This window comes from Phaenicophaeus curvirostris, chromosome 13 (assembly GCF_032191515.1).
Source record: "Phaenicophaeus curvirostris isolate KB17595 chromosome 13, BPBGC_Pcur_1.0, whole genome shotgun sequence".
Taxonomy (NCBI): domain Eukaryota; kingdom Metazoa; phylum Chordata; class Aves; order Cuculiformes; family Cuculidae; genus Phaenicophaeus; species Phaenicophaeus curvirostris.
In genome coordinates this window covers 941,097-961,867 of record NC_091404.1, presented here as the reverse complement: position 1 = coordinate 961,867, position 20,771 = coordinate 941,097, and the positions used below count along the sequence as shown (strand labels likewise).

At 53.7% G+C, this 20,771-nt stretch overlaps 1 protein-coding gene across 1 annotated transcript in view; it reads right to left on the bottom strand.

The window, feature by feature from the left end:
- MID2 (midline 2) overlaps nucleotides 1-12,418 on the bottom strand; it is a 118,197-nt gene extending 105,779 nt beyond the window's left edge. The window contains exon 1 of the mRNA XM_069867833.1: nucleotides 12,324-12,418. The gene's annotated coding sequence lies outside the window, so the exon portion shown is untranslated. The remainder of the gene's footprint in view (nucleotides 1-12,323) is intronic.
- Between the last annotated feature and the right edge of the window lie 8,353 nt (nucleotides 12,419-20,771).

Below are 20,771 nucleotides of genomic sequence, written 5' to 3'. Positions count from 1 at the left end.
CCAGGGCAAAAGGTCTGGGGATGGAGCAAGCACTGCCTTGCTTTCTGCCTGGCACAGCCAGTGATGCTGTGTCAGAGCAGCCACTAGCACACGCAGGGGGAAGCTCCCACGCTGCTGCAGGGGGGGTAGGACCCCACTGCAGACCCCACTCCTCCCACCACTGCAGGGCCAAGGGATGTGGGAGCTCCTCCAGCGCTACAGTTCTACAGCAACCACATCTTCACTTCAGAGAGGGCAAAACCAAGGCTTGACTTCAAATCATAGCAGTATTTTAAACTGTTTTCATACACAAGACCCTCACGAGTGCTCTGTATGAGAACCAGATTTCCCAATCCTCCTCCCAGCATTGCAGAATGACAGAGGGACAGCAGTGCTCCCTGGAAGTACATTAAACAGGCTTCATTTGAAGTCTTTCAAGATGAAATGCTCCTGTGCTCTGAGGTGACTCACCACCATTAGCATCCCTTCAGAGAAGGCGCTACAGCCCTCAATCACTTCTGCACAGAAGCACTTCTACCCTTCATCTCAAAAAAAAAAAAAAAAGGAATAGTTCCACTGACTAAGACTTCCCCCAGCTGTATTCCACCTAACACTGAAATTAGTTTGCAATTGTATTTGCTTTGCTGACACGCTGAAGCCCTGGGCTCACAGCAAAGTCCTCAGTGAGTCCAACTGCCAGCACCTGCCCTGAGCACCCCAATGCTGGCTGTGCTCACCCCACAGCGGTTTCACAGATCTGCTGGCAGTGTCCTAGCTCCTCCATCTCCCAAGCCACCGACTGTCAAGGAACAAGCTGTGCTGGCTTTGTAGGAGCTAGATGTTTTCAGCCTATTGCTGCTATTGCTGCTGCATATGCCCACCCACCTGCAAACACCAAGTTCCACTTTCACAGAGTCATGGGATGGTTTGGGTTGGAAGGGGCCTCAAAGCCCATCCAGTTCCATCCCCTGCCATGAGCAGGGACACCTCCCACTGGAACAAGGGCTCCAAGCCCCATCCAGCCTGGCCTCGAACACCTCCAGGGATGGTGCAGCCACCACTGCTCTGGGCAACCTGGACCAGGGCCTCTCCACCCTCACAGCAAATCTGCCTAAGATCTCATCTCAATCTCCCCTCCTGCACCTGAAAACCATTCCCCTCTCGTCCCATCCCTGCATTCCATGATCAAGAGCCCATTCCGAGCTTTCTTGGAGCCCCTTTCAGCACTGGAAGATGCTAGAAGGTCTCCCCACAGCCTTCTCTTCTCCCGGCTGAACAACCCCAACTCTCTCAGCTTGTCCTCATACAGGAGGTGCTCCAGTCCTTGGATCATCTCCATGGCCTCCTCTGGCCTCGCTCTAACAGATCCATGTCCTTGCTTTGCTGAGGACTCCAGAACTCAACGCAGGGCTCCAGGTAGGGTCTCACGAGAACAAAGTAGAAGGGCAGCTCCAACTTGCCTTGGTTTTATCACCCAGCCTATGGCGTTGGCTTGGAAAGGTTTGCACCTCACACCCAGACAAGATCTACCCCAGGCAGCAGGGATGGCTCAGCGATGCAGGACACGGCAGTGCATGCGCACAGCAGGATGACCTCAGGCAGCAGCACTGTACTTCCAGCTGCTTGCAGAAACCCCTCGGCACTGCTCCAAACACCCTGGGTATTTATCAGCGCAGCATGCTACAAGGCAATACCCACATGCAAGCAAGCCTGTACTCTACAGTGAGAGCAAGAAGTCTCCAGCACGCAGAAGAGACTGGCACACTGGAGTCACAGCCTGTCCCCATGTCCCAGCCTCTGCTCTGGGTCCCACCAAACACCTGCAGCAGTTTTCTCTCACTGTGGCATATCACAAGGTGCTCCACTAGCAATGCAGCACCTGCCATCCTCCAGGAGCAGCCTTGGACTTACTCATCTGCCTCCGAGGAGCTGTATTCTGACCAAAGCTAGGCTATAAGCAGGATAGCAGTAAGGCTACGCTGCTGCAGGGCAGTATCCAGCTTGTCCCACGGCTCATGCCAGGATGGGGATTAAACACTGAGGAAGCAAGGCAGGTCCTGAGTACATACAGCTGGGTTAGAAACAATCAGCTCATCAAGTCACCTAACAGATGAGATCATGGCAAGAGACCAGGACGCAACCCTTGAACCCACTGCTCCAAAGCCCAGTGCTGGCTGCATCCCAGCACACACTTCATTACACAATTCCACCCCATTTCCTGGAGGATTTTGGCTGCACCAGTTGCCTCCATCACTCCCAGTTACAGGCACAGCAGCCCATGCCCCCCTTTTCCATCTGACACCCAGGCAGCATGGCTCCACCATGCTGTATCACCAAGAGAGCTCTTCTCTGCTCCAAGTACTCTTCCCTGCTCCAAAGGGTGACTGGGATAATTTTGCCAGTGTGCAAGGGCTGCAGGATCTCTCTGCCACCCCTTTCAGCTCTCCTTAGATGCAATTCATGAGATGAAATAGGGGACTACAAAGGTAATTTCCTCCTGCTCTCCCCACTCCCCCGCTGCCTGCAGCCTGCCGGAGGGAGCCAGAGGATGCCTTTTAGTGACTAGAGGCACAGTACAGACAATATCTGCTCTGTAACACTGAAGTGCTCTTTTAATGATCTGAAAGCAAAATAAAAAGCTCTGTATTTTGCATTTGTAATAATCACAGGCCCTGCGAGCGGCTCGCTAGAGACAGGTTTTACACGCAGAGGCGCCTTCGCTTCCGAGAGCATCCCACTGCCTTGATCTCCGCGGGAAACCGGCTGCAGCTCCGCAGACGGATGGCAAAGCTCATAGCTGATGAAGAATAATAAGTGCATGCGAATCCCAAGGCTGCTGAAGGGAGCACTGCACTTTGGGGGTCACACAGGGACTGCACCAGTGGCCAGGGGCTTCAGAGAACATCAGAAGGAGTGAGAGAGCTTAAAACCAGTTTTATATTTATATATATATATAAATCAATTCAGCCTGGCATCCCCAGACCATGGTGTTTCTCAGCCAAGGGCTGGAGCATTGAGCAGCTTTATTGTCAGTGGGGAAAAACCTGAGTCCCCTCTCCTGCCCACAGTCACCCCCACATGCTGCGAGGACACTGGAGCCAGAGTGGAAGCTGAACCCTCTCCCATAGCAGAAGGCATCACCACCCTGCAATCTGAGGAGACATCAGCCCTGTGGAATCTCGGTCCATGAGGCACTTCACCCGGCCACTAATGACCCCAGCGGACAGACCAAATCACCTCCCGACAAGCAGGGTGGTGACACTGCTTGATGATTATTCATGAGATGAAACACTTACTAAAGGACTTCAAAAATTAGATTAAAGGGATGAAAAAAGGCCAAAATATTCCATGCCAGAAAATTGTTAATGTGTCACATATGGAGACAGGAGGCCAGGAAGGCAACAGCAGCCAGCACCCAAAAAAGCATCCTCTGATGACAACCAGAAGCTTGGCTTCCTCCTTTCAAAGCATAACAAAATCAAAGATCAGTGGAATATTCTTCTCCAAAATTAAGTTTTGTGCCCTAGGCAGATTCTTCCAGTGGGTGCACTGGCAGCCCAAGCACTGTGAGGTGCCTAGGATATCAAAAGCAGAAGCCACAGCATCCCTGTGCTCCACTCAGGTGGCATCATAGAATCATGGAATGGTTTGGGTTGGAAGGGACCTCAAATACCATCCAGTTATACCCCCTGCCATGGGCAGGGACACCTCCCACCGGATCAGGGGCTCCAAGCCCCATCCAACCTGGCCTCGAACCCCTCCAGGGATGGTGCAGCCACCACTGCTCTGGGCAACCTGGGCCAGGGCCTCCCCACTCTCACAGCAAAATATTTCTTCCTGAGGTCTCATCTCAATCTCCCCTCTTTCAGATGAAAACCATTCCCCCTCATCCTCTCCCTGCGCTCCCTGATCAAGAGCTCCTGCTCAGGTTTCCTGGAGCCCCTTTAGGTACTGGAAGGGATTTGGTGGCTACGAAGAAAAATCCCAGAGAAGATAAAGAAGAGGAACCTGTTCTGGAGAGGCCAGCCCTCATTGATGAAGAAATGGGATGTCTCTCATGAGGAAAAAATGCCTGAGTGGCAAAGCACAGAAAAGCAGGGGCTCAGGAGAACCTCAGGCACGGTCACAGGCCCAGTGGAGATCCCAAAGAACATCTCCCACCCACCAGCCACGGAGGAGAAGGAACACACCAAGCCACATGATTATGGTCATGACTGCTCATCATTGAAAAGGCCCCGAGTCGTGCAGTTTAGTACTAAGCAGGTAACGCAACCTGAGAGAGGCACTGGCAGAGAGAAAGGCCATGTCCCAGCATGCTACAAATATACCATGATGCCCAGCACAAGCCAGACAAAATGGTTTGTCTTGTTCTCCAGAGCTCTTGTGCAGCCCAGGATCTTTTGAGCAGAGTTTCAGAGGCAGTCAGGATCTTTGCTCTGTGCTCCAGCCTCTGGACAAACCCATCAGCTTGGGGAGGCTGCTTGCAGCAATGAGAAGACAAGACGAGTGTTAAAGCAAGGCGATCAGCAGAGAAGCCCTTGGCAACAGGAGCGCTGCCTAATCGAGCCTGCTGTGTTTACAGGCAGGGCTCAGAGACAGCAGCGTGCGTGCAGGCTGCTCCTGGGACACGCTGCTGGAGAAACTCCAGCAGCCCCCGAGCACCAGCTTTAAGAACACATCAGATGCTTTAAGATAAACAAAATGCCTTTACGTGACCTGAGCCAATGTATTTCTGCAACAATTCAGAGTTTCTGGATTTCTTCTGCACCTGGAGCATCCCACCAGCCGAAGCGGACAGGAGGAACCGGGAAAAGGCAGCACAGCTCTTCTGCCCTGCTTTGGGTGTAACTTATGGGTGACCCTCAGCAGGGTCTCTTCAGGGCTCTGCACAAGCTAGAGCGCTGCAGCCGGAGGCAGAGACAGCCCAGTGCGGGCAGGTCCTGTGCCCCAGAGAGCCCTGCAGGAGCATCGGTGCTGAGCTGGGGCCTGCCTGGGAGCCTCATGCCAGGGCACCACATCACCAGAGTCAGCAGAAGTTCTTCCTGGGCGGTAGAAAGCCCTGGATGACCTTGAGATCAGCAGTTTCCAGGCCAAGAGGTAGCTCAAACAGCCTAATCACACACCTAAGAGGCTACTGCATTTGGCCCCAAGCTCAGGTTTGCCTTGGCACTTCCCCCATTGCTCAGATGCCTTGGGACCCTGGCAGAGCTCATTTCTGGAGCATCACTACCTCCCTTTTTCCAGCAATTCGTGATGCACATCATTGAAAAATCCATGTCTTGCTTCTCATCTGAATTGCTCGCCTGTTCTGGGGAGCTGAGCAGGCAGTGGAGCTAGACAGACCACACGGAACGACTCCTCTAGACACTAACACTGCCCGTACATGCAGTGGGCTGAAAGATTAAAATAATTCTTAAATGCTTTCCTCACTCAGCTTGCCCACGACTGCTTGGGAGATTTTCTCTCTCCTCTGTCCCAGGAGGCAGGCTGTAAACCAGGAATATCCAATGTCTGCCCAGCGCTGACACCCAGCACACCACCCACAGGGCCAAACACAGCTCCAGGGCTGCTTCCCTCAGCAACATCTCAGCCCTGAGGTGGCTTATAAGTGCCTTTCGCCTCTTCTCTCCCCAGTCATAAGCCCGGTTCTTTGGCTGATCTCTGGACCTGGGGCATCACACCACCTTTTCTCTCTGTATTTCAACAATTGTTCTTTCAACTACACTCATAGAATCATGGAATGGTTTGGGATGGAAGGGACCTCAAAGCCTGTCCAGTTCCAAACTCCTGCCATGGGCAGGGACACCTCCCACTGGATCAGGTTGCTCCAAGCCCCATCCAGCCTGGCCTTGAACACCTCCAGGGATGGGACAGCCACACAGCATCCAGCAAAAATCCCAGCCTGCTCCTTAACAAAGTGCTCCTGCCAGGCCAGGTTGCTCTGCAGCTCAAAGCAGTTCCTCCAAATTCCTCCCTCTCTCCTAGGATAGTAAATTGGAGTGGCTGCTCCCAGACTCGTGTCAGGGTACTCAAATGCCAGCCCACCCCTGCTTTGGGTACTTGAGCATAATTAGATGGCGTTACCCTGCCTAATTTTAATCAGCCCAGTTACATAGCCAGCTTTAGCAGGGTTGTTCTTCTGACGAGTGTCTGTGAAACACACTTAACTTGCTCTGTGCCTTTTTGAAAAAGCAAAAGCTAATTTATTCCACGCCATCCCTGACTTGCTGCCGAAGGATGCTGCACGGCTGCATTTCAGAGGGGTGTGCACGTATGCATCTTCTCTTGACTCCCAAACAGACCTTCATCAGCTCACATTTATTATGCTGTGCTTGAATCCTGATTCAGGAAGGCCTGTCTGCTGTCTGAAGTTAATTTTTTCCCTTTCGGTCAACCAATTCAAAATTGGGTTTGCGTATTAAAATGAAATTTAATTTCTAGGCCATTATCCCGCTGTGGTGGAGCTCCTGCGTCTGCAAAACAAGCAGTAAACAAACAGACCTAGCCATTTGTTTCCCTCTTAGACATGAATTCCAGTTATAAACAACAGCAATAATATTCTGCAGAAGCACCAAGCCTCTTTCATTGCAGGATCCCAAGCCACGTCATGGAAAGCAGGCAAAGCCTTGGGACTCCTGACACGTGCCAAGTCCCTCATGTTCAGAGCTGGCACACAGATCTGCTAAACACTGGGTTTTTTGCACAGCTTGCAAAAAGCATCTCTGGGATTTGGCCTCAGTTTCTCACTGACGTAGCAGGCTTCCTATTATTTCTCACACTGGCTTTTCACTAGATATTATGTGTTCCTTTTTCCTCTCCAGAGTCCAGATAGAGAGACATTTAAGCTGAAAGAGGGGAGATTGAGATGAGATCTGAGGGAGAAATGTTTTGCTGTGAGGGTGGGGAGGCCCTGGCCCAGGTTGCCCAGAGCAGTGGTGGCTGCCCCATCCCTGGAGGGGTTCAAGGCCAGGTTGGATGGGGCTTGGAGCCCCTGATGCAGTGGGAGGTGTATAAAATACATATGTATAAAATACAGTTTTGAGACATGAAAGCTGGCAGCACCCATCTGTGCAACAGCCGTAACACAGAAAACCCAACCAAAAAAAACCCTAACCCAAAAAAAATACCCAAACAAGAACAAAACCCACTGAGTACCTTCCTTTTATTTAGTCTCTCTACTATTAAATGTAGAAAGCAAAAAAAAAATCCAGCTTAATTTTTTAATCCATAGGAGTGAAAGCAACCGTCCCTGTCCATCCCCAAGGCCCTCTGGCCGAAGATCACATTTGAAACCGACCCCATCCACAGCCTCTTCCGTTCCAAGTGACGAATTCCCGCAGGAAATGCCCCAAAGGAAATCAAACCAACTGCCAACAAACGGCCGGGAAGAGCAGGCATCTGCATATCAGGCCAGGTTGCTTGCAGGCTACCGAGCACACACTCCTCCGCTTGGACACATCCCAGCCAGCCCAGTTTTTAAGAATAAACACTGTTTTCATCAGGAAACAGCCTCCAAGTTCCACAAGCCATTTCCTCTTTAATTTAAAAGCCTCCTCTGGTTCAGCACAGCCCAAAAGGTGCCTGTGCTGTTCCAGAGCAGCCCTGGCCACGGCAGGGAGCAGCCGCGGAGCATGCAGTGCGTTCCCCACGCTCCATGGTAAGGCGAGGGGGACGTGACGGCACCTGTGATGGTGCAGGGTCCCCTTCCTGGACCTGGGGTCTTGCAGCAGCCACTGGTGTGGCACCAGGGGACATTTGACAGTTCACGGTGCCTACAAACACAGAACATCACAGAGGGAGGAAAAGGGGGCCACTGCCAGGAGTGGCAGGGGGGACATGAGAGGGACGAAAGCATGAGCCTGGCTGTGAGGACTCCAAAAGGAAGAAAAGAGCCAGGAAAGGGGCGGCAGAGGGATGTTCCCTGCCCTTCCGGCACCCAGAGGCACATCAGGTTTGTTTACTCCAGGAGGAAACCAAGCCCAGTGGGTGACGTGGGGACAAGCGAGTTGTGCGAGGGCAGACCGGCACCGCACAGCAGAAAAAGGGCATGGAGGGAAGACAAAAAGAGGTCCACTCTCACAGGCAGGAATGGCCAACCCACCACCCTTGAGACCCTACGCCACATCCAGCCCCAGAGGGCAGCCAGCACAGAGCCAAGGGGCCATGCAGGGCAAAAAGCTTCAACCCAGCAGGCGAGGGGTAGCTGGGTGCACCAAGCTTTTTATCACCAAGCACCATCCTCACACCGGGGTGGTCCTGAGAGGCAGCACCCTGCTCTTCTCCCTGCTGTGCTGGTGGGCATCGCCGAGGTGGGCATCGTCTTTCTCCCTCCAGCAGTGAGTGGGGAGCCCCAGCCGGGTGGGACAAGGATGTTCCTCTCCTGGCCACTGCCTGCTGGATGCATGGGGCACGGATGTCCCTGTTCCGGCCACTGCCTCCCAGACAGAGGACCCTCTTGAGGCAAGGATGTCCCTGTCCTGGTCACTGCCTCCTGGACACAGGACCTGCTTGGACTCTTAGTGACTGAGCAGAGGCGGCGAGTGGCGGAAACAACAGAGCCTGGCGCTGCCAGCAAATACAATATGCTATTTCCTGAGAAAGGCCAGCATGTCCAGAGGCACAAAAGGAGCTATTCTGCTGCCAGCCACGCTCCCCAGACTTCTCAGGGCTGGGTCAAGGAACCGGGGGGAGGGCAGATGCCAAAGCCATGGAGAACAGCATATTTCACTGACGCTGGCATCGTCCTGCCACCTCCACCCTGCAAAGCCTGGGCTGCAGTGTGCCCAGCTCTGCCCCCACATCACCTCCAAGGATGACATGAGGCTAGAGGCTTAGCACCATCCCTGTCTCCACACCCAGCAGACAAGAAACCAGGTCCTGGGTCAGTGGCAAAAAGAGCTAACACGATGTTTTCCAGCAGCCACGCAAAGAAAAACAGAAAGGCAGCACAGGATCTGAGGGGCAAGACACTCCCTTCCAGTGGCTCGCCAACAGCTGTGGCCAGGGCCACGCCGCCCTCACCCGGCACAAGGCAGCTTTCAGTGCCGCACAGACACCCCATTCTCCTCGCCGCTGACCCCCCTGCCCTGGCATTGTCGGGACCCTGGGCCCTGTATCGGCAAGCGATTGCACTGGGAGAGGCAGCTGAGGAAAGCCAGGCATCAGCTTCCCTGCCGTGTCCTCTCATTAATTGGAGAGGCTGACAGAGATGCCCATTTGCAGAAGATGACGGTAAAGTCAGGTGCTCATTAAGCTGCAACGTGCACTCCTTTTCCACGGGAAGAGCATTTAAAACAAGCAAAAAAAGCTGTACGGGTTCAAGCCTGACCCCACAGCTGTTTTTCCCTCCCATGGAAGATGCTCAAGGGAGCTTCCTCTGTAGCCACAAACCCTCCTGAAATACTCTGTTAGCTCACCCCAAAGAGGGGAGCACCAGCCTCAGAGGCATTTTGAGCAAGCGAAGGTGGGTATGTTATCAGAAGTAGGAACTCCCTCCAGAGGTACAAAATATCACACTGCTTATTAGCTTGGTTTAAAGAAACTGCTCTGTAGCCTGCAAAGTCCCGGTTCCAGCATCTGTGATGGGACAGGAGTAGCCATGGTTTCTCCAGCGACCAAACCTCAGAGATGTGACAACTCCCAGAAAACAGTAACTGCCCTAAAAGACAGCAAGCTCAACCGCCTCCTCTTCTTCTTCAGACAGGCCATTAGCGCCGATCTGCAGTGACTGCATAAAAATCCACTCAGAGCTAAAATCCAGGGGACTCTGGTGAAAAACCCAAGTGCAGGTTTGGAAACACAGAATCATAGTATGGTTTGGGTTGGAAGGGATGTTAAAGATCAACTAGTTCCAGCCCCGCAACATACCTCTTCACCCCCTTTAGGAGACAATCAGGGGTAAAGAAAATCCCAATTTAAAAAATAAGGCATTTATCAACCTCACATGGTCTCAAGAATGCTCCCACCCTGCTTACAAACACACACACACACATATATATATACAACGCCACACAAACTGTTAGCACCTCACCACCCAAGCTGTGCCTGCACTGGCGAGGCTCCGGAGCGCAGCCTGCCTGCCAGCACACACTTCAAGGAAGGGAATTCATTACACACTACAGCTTCATTTCTTTGGCTAAAGCGACGTTTACAAAACAGGCAGTGCAACTCTCCGGACCCAGGCTGTAAGCACGCGCTACTTTCACCTGAAGCCACAAAAAGCTCCGCAGGGCACAGGCCCGTCTCTCAGGGCTTGTGAAGCAGCCGGCGTACCCAGAGCTCTGTAGTAACACCACCACCTGCCTAAATCCATGCAACCGCTTCTGTCGCTGACATCCATTCCTTCTCCTCACATTTCTATCCCACTCTCTGCCCTCTCCCAGGGGCATACTCAAGGAGTACACCCTTGGGTGCAAGAGAATTTCAACACCACTACCTGGAGCAAGGAGACCATCATAGCCACCCTCCCACCCTCCTGTTTCAGGGCTGATTTTATTACTCCTTCGTTAGCAGCAAGAGCCAAGCAAGGAGTTTCCAGTGTGCTCCTAGCAGGTGAAACATGGAAGCGATGACCACAGCACAGACCCCACAGCACGTGTGGAAGCCAGAGGGCTCTTGCCCACAGCCTTGCCCCCTCCAGCATGGTGGGGCAGGGGGAGGTAAGGCAGGAAGGACACTGCTGATCATATTGTAAGGGTCAAAGAGCAGCTGAAGCCCCAGTGCACACAGGATAATCAGTTGGCAGCACTACCCGGCTTTGCCAGACACTGCCCAGCAGTCTGGCTGCTGAGCCGATGCCACCCGGAGCCATGCCCCAGCGCAGAGCACTCCGGGGGCACCAGCCACCAGCTTCAGCCTGACTGCTGCAGCTCCTCAAGCAGAGCCGAACTCCTTGAAGCTGCCTTCCAACAACAAAGGCTCATCCCAGGTTCCAGGCTCGCTCAAGAGTGCGAGGAGGCCTGGGCAAAAGCCAGGTGGCAGGGCAGGCAGAGCTGGAGCCAGCAACACCCTGGCATGTTGAGACTTGAGGAAATTATGGAATAACAAGAGCCATTTGCCCTCTCCAGAAACTCCACGACCCACTCAGTGAACAGCCCCGTGCCACCCGAGCTACGTTACAACTGTCTTTAGCTGCACACGTTACAGCAATAAAACGTGCAGTTGAAACGTTTTTGGAGGCAACACATACAAATAAAGCAGGAGGATGAGGGAATTCAGGACGAGGAAATGCAGCTCTCGCATGTCGCTCAGGCGCATTTCCTAACAGCTCAACAGATTTGCAGCACAAGCAAAACATGCTCTGCTTCCAGACGAGCAGTAAAATCAGTAAGAACGCAGAGAATACAATGCCGGAGCGGTATCTCAAGCAATCCTGCCCGGCCGCTCGGAGCAGTGGAGGGGTTTGGATTAGAAACATCACCCAAGCCGATTTTCTCCCCTCCTGCTCTGCAAGAAGCTGTCGGGATTCCCGCAAACGCAGCCCTCGGAAGGACCAGGGAGGACCCGGTGCCTTCTAAGTGCCATTTCACTCAACTTCACCCCGGCTGAAGCCGTCCCCGCCTGCTCGAAGGAAAACGGGCAGGGCTGGAGAGCAGCAGCCCCGTGCCCAGAGCCGGCAGCGGGAGCCTGGAGCTGCAAAAATACAGGGATTGCAAATGTCATCCCCGGGCTGGGAGGCAGAAGGGATGCGCCACGCTCTACCTGCAAACCCAGGGCCACCGCACCGGCTGGCAGGAGAAACCAGTCCCCGCTGCCACCGGGCCCCCAGGCGCTGCCTCCCAGCGCCGAGGAGGGGCCGGGGATGCGACCCCCAGCTCGGTGCCCCCCGGCTGCCACCACGGGAGGGGGCGGAGGGCGCCGGGCCCCCCCGGTCTCCACACCGAGATGCCAGGGCGGGTTGGCAAACGCGCTTCGCAGCCGAACGAGCGACCCCCCCCCAGGACCCCCGGTCCCCGACCCCCGGCTCCGGGACGGGCCGGAGCGGCCCCCCCACCGGCGCGTCCCCCGCCCCTCGGACCGGCCGCGGTGTGTCCTGTCTCCCCCTCCACCGGTCTGGGTCCCCTCACCTCTCCCGGTACGGATCGGTCTCGGTTCCCTCGCCCGGTGCCGGGACAGGTCTCGGTGTGCGCGTCCCCCACCCTCGGTGGGTCCGGTCTGGGCGTCCCGCTCCCCCTTCCCCCCGCGCTGGGGCTCCGTCCCGTCCCCCCTCCTTTCCTCGGGTCGGGAGCGGTCTCTGTCCCCCCTACTCCCCCCGGCACGGATCGGCCTCGGTGCCCGGCGGGGCCGGTTTCCTTGTGTCCCCCCCACCCCGGCCCGTGCCCGCTGGGGCCGCTCCCCGTACGTACCGGCGGGCTGCGGCCGCGTCCCCGCCGCTGCGCGCTCATCTTGGAGCGCGGCGGAGACGGCGGCGCGGGCGGCGGAGGGAGCGGGAGGGGGCGGCGCCGGGACCGCCCCGCCCCGAAACCCGCAGGTGAGCGGGGCCGGGCCGGGCTGCCCCCCGCGGCCTTCACCGGGGAGACCCCCGGGATCGCACCCCCTTTCACTGGGGAGACCCCCAGGGTTGCACCCCCTTTCACCGGGGAGACCCCGGGATCGCACCCCCTTTCACCGGGGAGACCCCCGGAATCGCACCCCCTTTCACCGGGGAGACCCCGGGATCGCACCCCCTTTCACTGGGGAGACCCCCGGGGTTGCACCCCCCTTTTCACTGGGGAGACCCCCGGGATCGCACCCCCCCTTTCACCGGGGAGACCCCCGAGGTTGCACCCCCCTTTCACTGAGGAGACCCCCGGGGTTGCACCCTCCTTTTCACTGGGGAGGCCCCCTGGGACTGCACCCCCCTTTCACTGGGGAGACCCCCAGGATCGCACCCCCCTTTCACTGGGGAGACCCCCGGGGTTGCACCCCCTTTCACTGGGGAGACCCCCCCGGAACTGTGTACCCCCCCCCAGCAACTTTCACCCAGGTGAAGCCCCTGAGCTGCCCCCCGACCAGTGCCTTTCCCCAGGGAGACCCCCGCAGCTGTCTCCCACCCCACAACTTCACTGGGGAGACCCCTGAGGCTGTCCCCCACTATGTCTTTCCCTGGGGGACACCCTGGGGACACCCCCACACCCACCTGCGCGGAGACCCACAGTGTCCCCACATCTCCAAACGGGTTCTCGTGCCCCGCAGGAGAAGGGCTCTCCAGATGATTCCATAGGTGTTTGGCCCCTTGCAGCCATGCTTCCAGCGTCTTTGTTTTCCCAGCTGGAAAATAAGTTGGAAGAAGGACTGGAGTTTCTGCTTCCACAAAGTGGATGGGTGTCCTGGGGTTCTCCAGGCTGCTTGGTGAGGTTTTGTTGTTCTGCATAAAGCGCACACATACATAGTGATGGATCCACAGCAATAACATCAAAGGGAAGCAAGGGAGGGGAAGCCAGAAGTGTGATTTATTCCTCTGTAACATGGATACATGCTGTAAAGGTTGTTTATATTTGAAGACTGCCCAGAGCATTAAATGAGGCGTTTCTTTTAAAATAAACATGAGGAAAAAAAAATATATACAGGCTCCTTGGTTGGTTGGTTGGTTGATGGGTTGGTTAGTGTTTTGATAGGAATGGTTGGACTCAATGCTCCTGGAGGTCTTTTCCAACCTAGCGATTCTTTCATTCTGTGATTCCTGGTGCTCTTTAAGGGGAAATAGGGAGAGGTGCTCCATCTGTGGAGGTGTTCAAGGCCAGGTTGGATGGGGCAGTGGCAGGTGGAACTGAATGGGCTTTAAGGTCCCTTCCACCCCCAACCATCCTCTGATTCAATGAGTGTAGTTGGAAGCACAAATAGTTAAACAACAAGGAGAAAAGGTGACATGATGCTCCAGGTCCAGAAGTCAGCCAAAGAGCTGGGCTGAAGGCTGGTGTGTGGGGGATTATAGAATCATGGAATCATTTGGTTGGAGAAGACCTTTGAGATCAAGTCCAATCATACATATCCACTACTGAAACATCCCTAAGCACCTCCTCTACTCAAATTTTAAACATCTCCTGGGATGGTGACTCCACCACCTGTCTGGGCAGCCATTCCAGTGCCTGAGAACTCTTTCAGCGAAGAAATTGTTTCTGGTGCAACTTGAGGCCATTTCCTCCCATCCTATCCTTGTTACTTGGGAGAACAGCCCAGAGCCCACCTCACTACAACCTCCTTTCTGGGAGCTATAGAGAGTGATAAGGTTTCCCCTTAGCCTCCTTTTCTCCAGGCTAAACCCCAGCTCCCTCCGCCACCTCTTGCTTTCCAGCCCATTCCCCAGCAATGTTGCCCTTCTCTGGAAGAGGTAGAAGGCGCTAATAATCCACCTCAGGGCTGGGATGTTGCTGAGGGAGGGGGCTCTGGGGCTGTGGGTGGCCCTGTGGGTGACGCATTGTCATCTCTGGAGTGACGTTGGATGTTTCCGGTTTGCAGCCTGCTTCCTGGGACAGAGGGCCCTTCTGACTCAAACCATGATTCTAGGATTTTTGCAGATCCTGTAGGAGGGTTTCAGTGTGCAGGTACCTGCAGCTATTTTGTTTTCTGCCCTTCCCACACCCCACACACCCAAACGTGTTGCATTCCCGAGGCAGACACTGAGCACGCGGTAGCTGTCACACCATGACTTTCTGCGGGAACAAGACAGCTGTGCTCCACCGAGCAGTGAAGACCAAGCCTGTAGCTGTGGTCAGCCTTGTTCTCACCTACTTCATCATGCGGAAGGGTTATAAACCCTTTTCCCTCAGAGGATCTGACAGCAGGATAGTTCATATGCACCACTTATTCTGCATTGAATCTTTTCATCTCTGCTTTTCTGGCAGCAAAAACACAGCCTGCATGACTGCGGTCAAGTCACATAATTCGTAGCTGTCCTGGGACTGGTCCTTGTTGTCTGCATCTGTGCAGACTGAGTGAGAAGAGAATCAACAGGCAGATCACCAACCCCCTGGAGGTGTCCAAGGCCAAGTTGGATGGGGCTTTGAGCAACCTGATCCAGTGGGAGGTGTCCCTGCCCATGGCAGAGGGGTGGAACTGGATGAGCTTTCCTTTCAACCCAAATCATTCTATGATTCAATATTCAGAGCCTGATTAAGGAAATTAAAGCCACTTTTTTTAATCCAGTGCTGCTTGCAGGCCACAGCAGGGAGCCACGGTTGGGTTCAGGCTGCTCAGCTCACTCTGTGCTGGGAGCTGGGGTGAAACTGTGAGGGCAACAGCACAGATGTGCAGCCCCGAGACAAGGCACGTCAGGCTGCAGGAAAAACGAGGCCACTAATAACTAGCAGATGGCTGGGGATCGCAGCAAAGCACCCTTCCCAAGGACTCCACAGGTGACAGCCTGGCTGCACAGGGCTCTGCACAGTGACTGGCGCTGCCAGGGAGCAGCTATGGTAGGAATCTGGCAGCTCAGCTTGGACCCAAGATCAGAGCCTCCCAGGCTTCCTCCCATAGCAGCCAGGGAGAAACAAAGCTCGGACAGCAGGTGTTGTGCAGCAGTGGCCAGTTATGTCTCACCATGATGCCACACCAGCTCCCAGCTCTGGTGACAGCCTCACTGCAGCTGGCAGGACTGGGGAGCGCCGGGGCTGGAGAAGCTGCTGGGGCAACGTGGTGGAGATCAGCCTTGTGCCTTCCTCTGCCCTCCAGAAATCTGCTGGTGCTCATGCTCCCAAGCTGAGGAGCGGTGGTAGGTGCACACACCTTTGCCTCATCTGTAAAACAGATTCGATGCTGGAGCCCGAGTCGCCCATCAGACTGCAGCTCAGTGGCAGAAGTCTCTATTTATTTTGAGGTCTCCCACCAGTTTTCCTAAGAGATCACCAGCAGCCCCACTCCCAGCTTGATGAGCTGGGCCTCTGCATTAAAAGCTGGAGGTGTCAGAGGTGACCTTGGGCAAATATTTACAATTGCAGTGGTGTTTTGTGTGTGCATGTGTTCAAAACACAGAAGAGATCAGGTTAAAACAACTCTTTAATTGAGCAAGCAAGGCAGCAGGAGGGTAGAGCTCGCTATGCTGATGTGCTGACCACTCCAGTGCTGATGAGAGGTGGGGAGATCATCTCCATCCGCCCCTGGAGTCATTCTGAAGTGGCAGGTGCCCAGCAGCCCTTCCAGGAGGGCCCGTGCATTTGGAATAGGGGCTGTTTTTTGTAACACACAGCTGCAGGCATGTCGCTGCGACTCGGGGAATCGCGATTCTCCTGCCCAAGGCTGGAATGTGTTAGCATCCGCATTTCACAAACAGGGAAGGGAGATGCTCAAGTTGGACTGCGCGCCTGAGATGCCGACTGAATAAATAGCACAGGCAGGATTCCCCGTCGAAAATATGTTCTTACAGTGGAAAGCATAGGGGAGAAAAAAAAAAAGCCTTTTAACTTCCAAATTCCTCTTCCTGCTTCTTCAGAAGAGCAGGCGGGCAGCTGTAGAGACGAGCAGGGATGGATGAATTCCCCGAGAAGAATCTCCTCTCGCTTTCTTTTTATATTTTGATGACTTCATTTCCCTAGCTTTCATTAGCACCTCCTTTATCTCCAGTTCTTCCCCAAAGGCATTCAGTTCTTCTTCCTCACTGCTGCAAAGGGAGCAGCGGATCCCCGTTCGTGGATGGGAAGTGGATGCTTTGCACCACCTCATGTTGAGGCCTGGAATTTCAGAGTCTGAGCTGAACTCTAGCCCTCTTCCATGGTGAGCAAACCTGGGGGCCTCACCTGCCCTCCAAAAAACTCTTCTGGCCTAGCACCCACTTGCCCAATGCCTCTTCATTGGGATGTCGTGCACTTTGCTAAGTGCATTGTTCTGACATCCTCCTGCCGCAGCCCCAGCAGCCGGGCTCAGCCACCCCACAGGCTCTGCAGGATGAATTCCAAAGCGGAAAAGCTGTTCTCTCAAGTGCATGGTGCAAACCAGCCCTGAATGCTTTCTCAATCCATCCCTGCTTGTCAGGGAGGGCCAAAGGGAAGGATTTTGTACCACCTTGTTTGCGAGCAATCCCATCCTTCTGCCTCCCCAGGGACCCCCAGGAAAGAAACTCTCACCTGAGTCAGGGTTTGGCAGATGAGGACTATCTAGTGAGGCTTCAAACAGTCTTCTGAATATCTCCATATTTCATCTGCTTGTTGCATTGTCCCCACGCCAGAGTGCAGCCATCCCAGTTGTAGGTAAAGCAGTTTGGCTGAAGGCGAACAGAAGCATTAACAAATCCAACCCTCACCAATGAGGAACTATCTCTAGGGAGAGCCCTTCTCTCTCATCTCCTGAAGAAGAAGAGGCCTCTAGGAGGAAGGTGAGCACTTCAGGGGAAAGCCTAGATCATTCCCACATCAAGAGAGCAGGAGCAGTCGCCAGTTTTATTTCTGTACTGAAGGGGAGCAGCGGTGGGATGGGACAAGGCGCTGAGATAAGACCACCCATAACCCAGATGCTAGCACAGGAGAGGCAAGACATGAAACTAGGAGCTTGAGAAGAGCAGAAAACTCAGAATCAGAGAATTACTAGGTTGGAAAAGACCTTTGAGAACATCAAGTCCAACTGTACCTGTCCACTATTAAATTATATCCCTAAGCACTTCATCTGCCCATCTTTTAAACATCTGCAGGGACTGGGCCTCAAACACCTCCCTGGGAAATTGTTCCAGTGCCTGAGAACCCTTTCTGTGAAGAAATTTTTCCCAATGCCCAATCTGAACAGCTTCAGGCTATTTCCTCTCGTCCTATCACTTGGGTGAAAAGACCAACACACATCTCCACAAAGTCCTTTCAGCCAGTTGTAGACAGTGATGAAGTCTCCCCTCAGCCTCCTCTTCTCCAGGCTGAAAAACCCCAGGGCCCTCAGCTGCTCCTCATAACCCTTGTTCTCCAACCCCTTTACCAGCTTTGTTGCTCTTCTCTGGACACGCTCCAGGACATCAACATCTTTCTTGTAGTGGGGGCCCCCAAACTGATTCCCTGTAATATCTGCAAGAAATACTCCTTAGCAGTGCAGGGGATTGGCAGGTGTCTCCAAACCCTCCCCTTGCCATGACAAGCCCCAGTCCTCATGAACTCCCAGATCAGGAGGGTGCATTGCACTACACTACCCAGCCTTGCCAGGGTCATGACATGGAGACAAAGTGCTGCTCTTGTCCTGCCTGCAGGCAGATCTGAACCAACACATTCATAAAATCATAAAATCATAATATCATAGAATGGTTTGGGTTGGAAGGGACCTCAAGGCCCATTTAGTTCCAACCCCCTGCCATGGGCAGGGACACCTTCCACTGGATCAGGGGCTCCAGTCCCCATCCAACCTGGCCTTGAACACCTCCAGGATGGGGCAGCCAACAGCTTCTCCAGGCAACCTGTTCTGTTCCTGGGGAAAGAATTGGGGTGAATTTGAAAGGCACAAGGGTGGACTCCCTCATGCCCCCACTGAGTCACTCCAGCAGCTGGGACCTTCACCCCCAAAATAAAACATATGTTCTCTGGTCTGTATTTCTTGTTTCATCAAGCCTTCACTATCCCAAAGAGTCTTGTGGTACAATAACTGCTTCCACAACAGTGACTCAAGTTGAAACTACTCCTCAGTTAGCTAAACGGGTTTAGCTTCATAGACTTTCCACTAAACAAGCTTTGGAGGGGAGAGGAGAGCAGAGAAAGCATCAGCAGTGGCTGCTATTTTCCTTTCTAGCTTATGGATTGCTGCCCAGGAGCTCCCAGCCTGACCATCAAACCCAACAACCACATCAGGCTCTGCTGTGGAGGGGCTGGGGGATGGAGCAAAGAGAATAACAGCCACCCCTGCCACATCCAAGGCTGGAAGATCCTCAGCTGCCTCAGCCAGAGACATTGGTGCTGTGCATCTTCAGGATGAATGTGCTGATTACCCCCACAGAACAGCTCCACATGATGACTGGATTTTCCCTGTTCAGGCTGTTTTTTAATCCTAGAAAATGTCACAGTAAAGACACATGGGAGCCCTCAGACTATGAAGTTCGGCAGTTGAAAGGGTGGTCTCTGCTCAGCCCCTTCTGCCTGTGGATTGTGACCACCATTCATCACACTTTACAAACTCCACATGGTTCCCTCACCACTGGTTGCAGAGGGTGGATGCTGCCAAGGCAGAGGGGCTGGGTGGTTTAGTGAATGTGGTCACGCTCTGCAGGGACATCTTTTGCCAAAATGGGAAAATACCTGGTGGCTAAAGGTGGAGAAAAACAATGTGGTCAGGTATAGGCAGTTCCACCCTGGAGAACTGGGGGTTTATCTCTGCAGAGTTCCTGTTTGGAAGTGGTCAACCCTGTATTACTGGTGGAAAAGGACCTGGGGGTGCTGGTTGACAGTGGCTGAATGTGATGCAGCAGGGGCCCGGGTGGCCAAGAAGGCCAACAGCCTCCTGGCTTGGATCACCCACGGGGTGGCCAGCAGGAGCAGGGAAAGAATTGTCCCCATGGATTCAGTGCTGGTGAGGCCACACCTCAAATCTTGGGTACAGTTCCAGGTCCCCCAGTGCAGGAAAGACCTTGAGGGGCTGGAGCGCATCTGGAGAAGGGAACGGAGCTGGAAAGGGACTGGAGAACAAGCTTTATGACAAGCAGCTGAGGGAGCTGTGGTTGTTTAGTCTGGAGAAGAGGAGGCTGAGGGGAGACCTCACCACTCTTCTGCAAAGGAAACTCCTGGAAAGGAGGTTGGAGTGAGGTCAGTGCTGGGCTCTTCTTCCAAATGACAAGGGATATGATGAGAGGAAATGGCCTCAAGTTGTGCCAGGGAAGGTTTAGATTAGACATCAGGAAAAATTCCTTCACTGAAAGGGTTCTCAAGCACTGGAATGGCTGCCCAGGGCAGTGGTGGAGTCACCATCCCTGGAAGGGTTTAAAAGATGGGCAGACAAGGTTCTTAGGGATCTGGTTCAGTAATGGACAGGTATGGTTGGACTCGACCTCAAAGGTCTTTTCCAGTCCAATGATTCTGTGAGACAGCAGACCTTTCTCTGAGTTCCTGTGTTGGTTTGTAGCCTGCTTAGTGCAGCACGACCATGGCCATCAGCAGCCCTTGAACACAAAGTCCTTTGTGGTTAGAAAAGGACCCCGAGTACCTCAGCTCAGGAATGCAGAGGGATCCCATGCTGTCTGGGCTTGTCCCTAGTATCTTTGTACCATGGATATATACTTTCAGATATTCCCATTGGAAAACCATTTGCTCTTCTTGTGGAGCATACATGGGTGAGTTATCAGCTCCACTGGAAGTGTGGCTGTAATATTGCATTCAGCACAGCATTTTACTGGAGCTTGAGAAAAACTTGGCTAGAGCCACATTTTGGAGAGCAAACAGAACAGCTGCATGAAAAACCTGACCAAAGGGTACAGGGTCCTGGGGAAAAAAAAAACCAGCAAGAAACATGTAGTTAAAGAATACCTCACCATACATATGCATGAGGGGAACTGCTGTAAGGGAGAAAGCTTTACTCCCAGCACGTACATGCTGATCCTTGCAGCCCTGAGAGCATGTTCTTAAAGACAGCAGGAAAATAACCCCTAATGCAACATCAGCACCAAGGAAGCAGGGAGAGGATTTAGCTGGGGGAGAGTAGAGCCCTTGTGCTGTAATACAGACCAGCTGTAAGGACTTATAGCATCCTAAACACCCACCAGCCAAAAGGCACACCAGTGACTCCCAGCTGTAGTGGCAAATGAGGGCTAGTAACTAACTAAACAAGAGAAGAGCAGTTCTTGGGCCACAAGCCCCTCTGCAGCTGCCCAGCAAACAGATGGATCTCCTCACTCAAGCTTCATGGAATCAAAAAATGGTTTGGGTTGG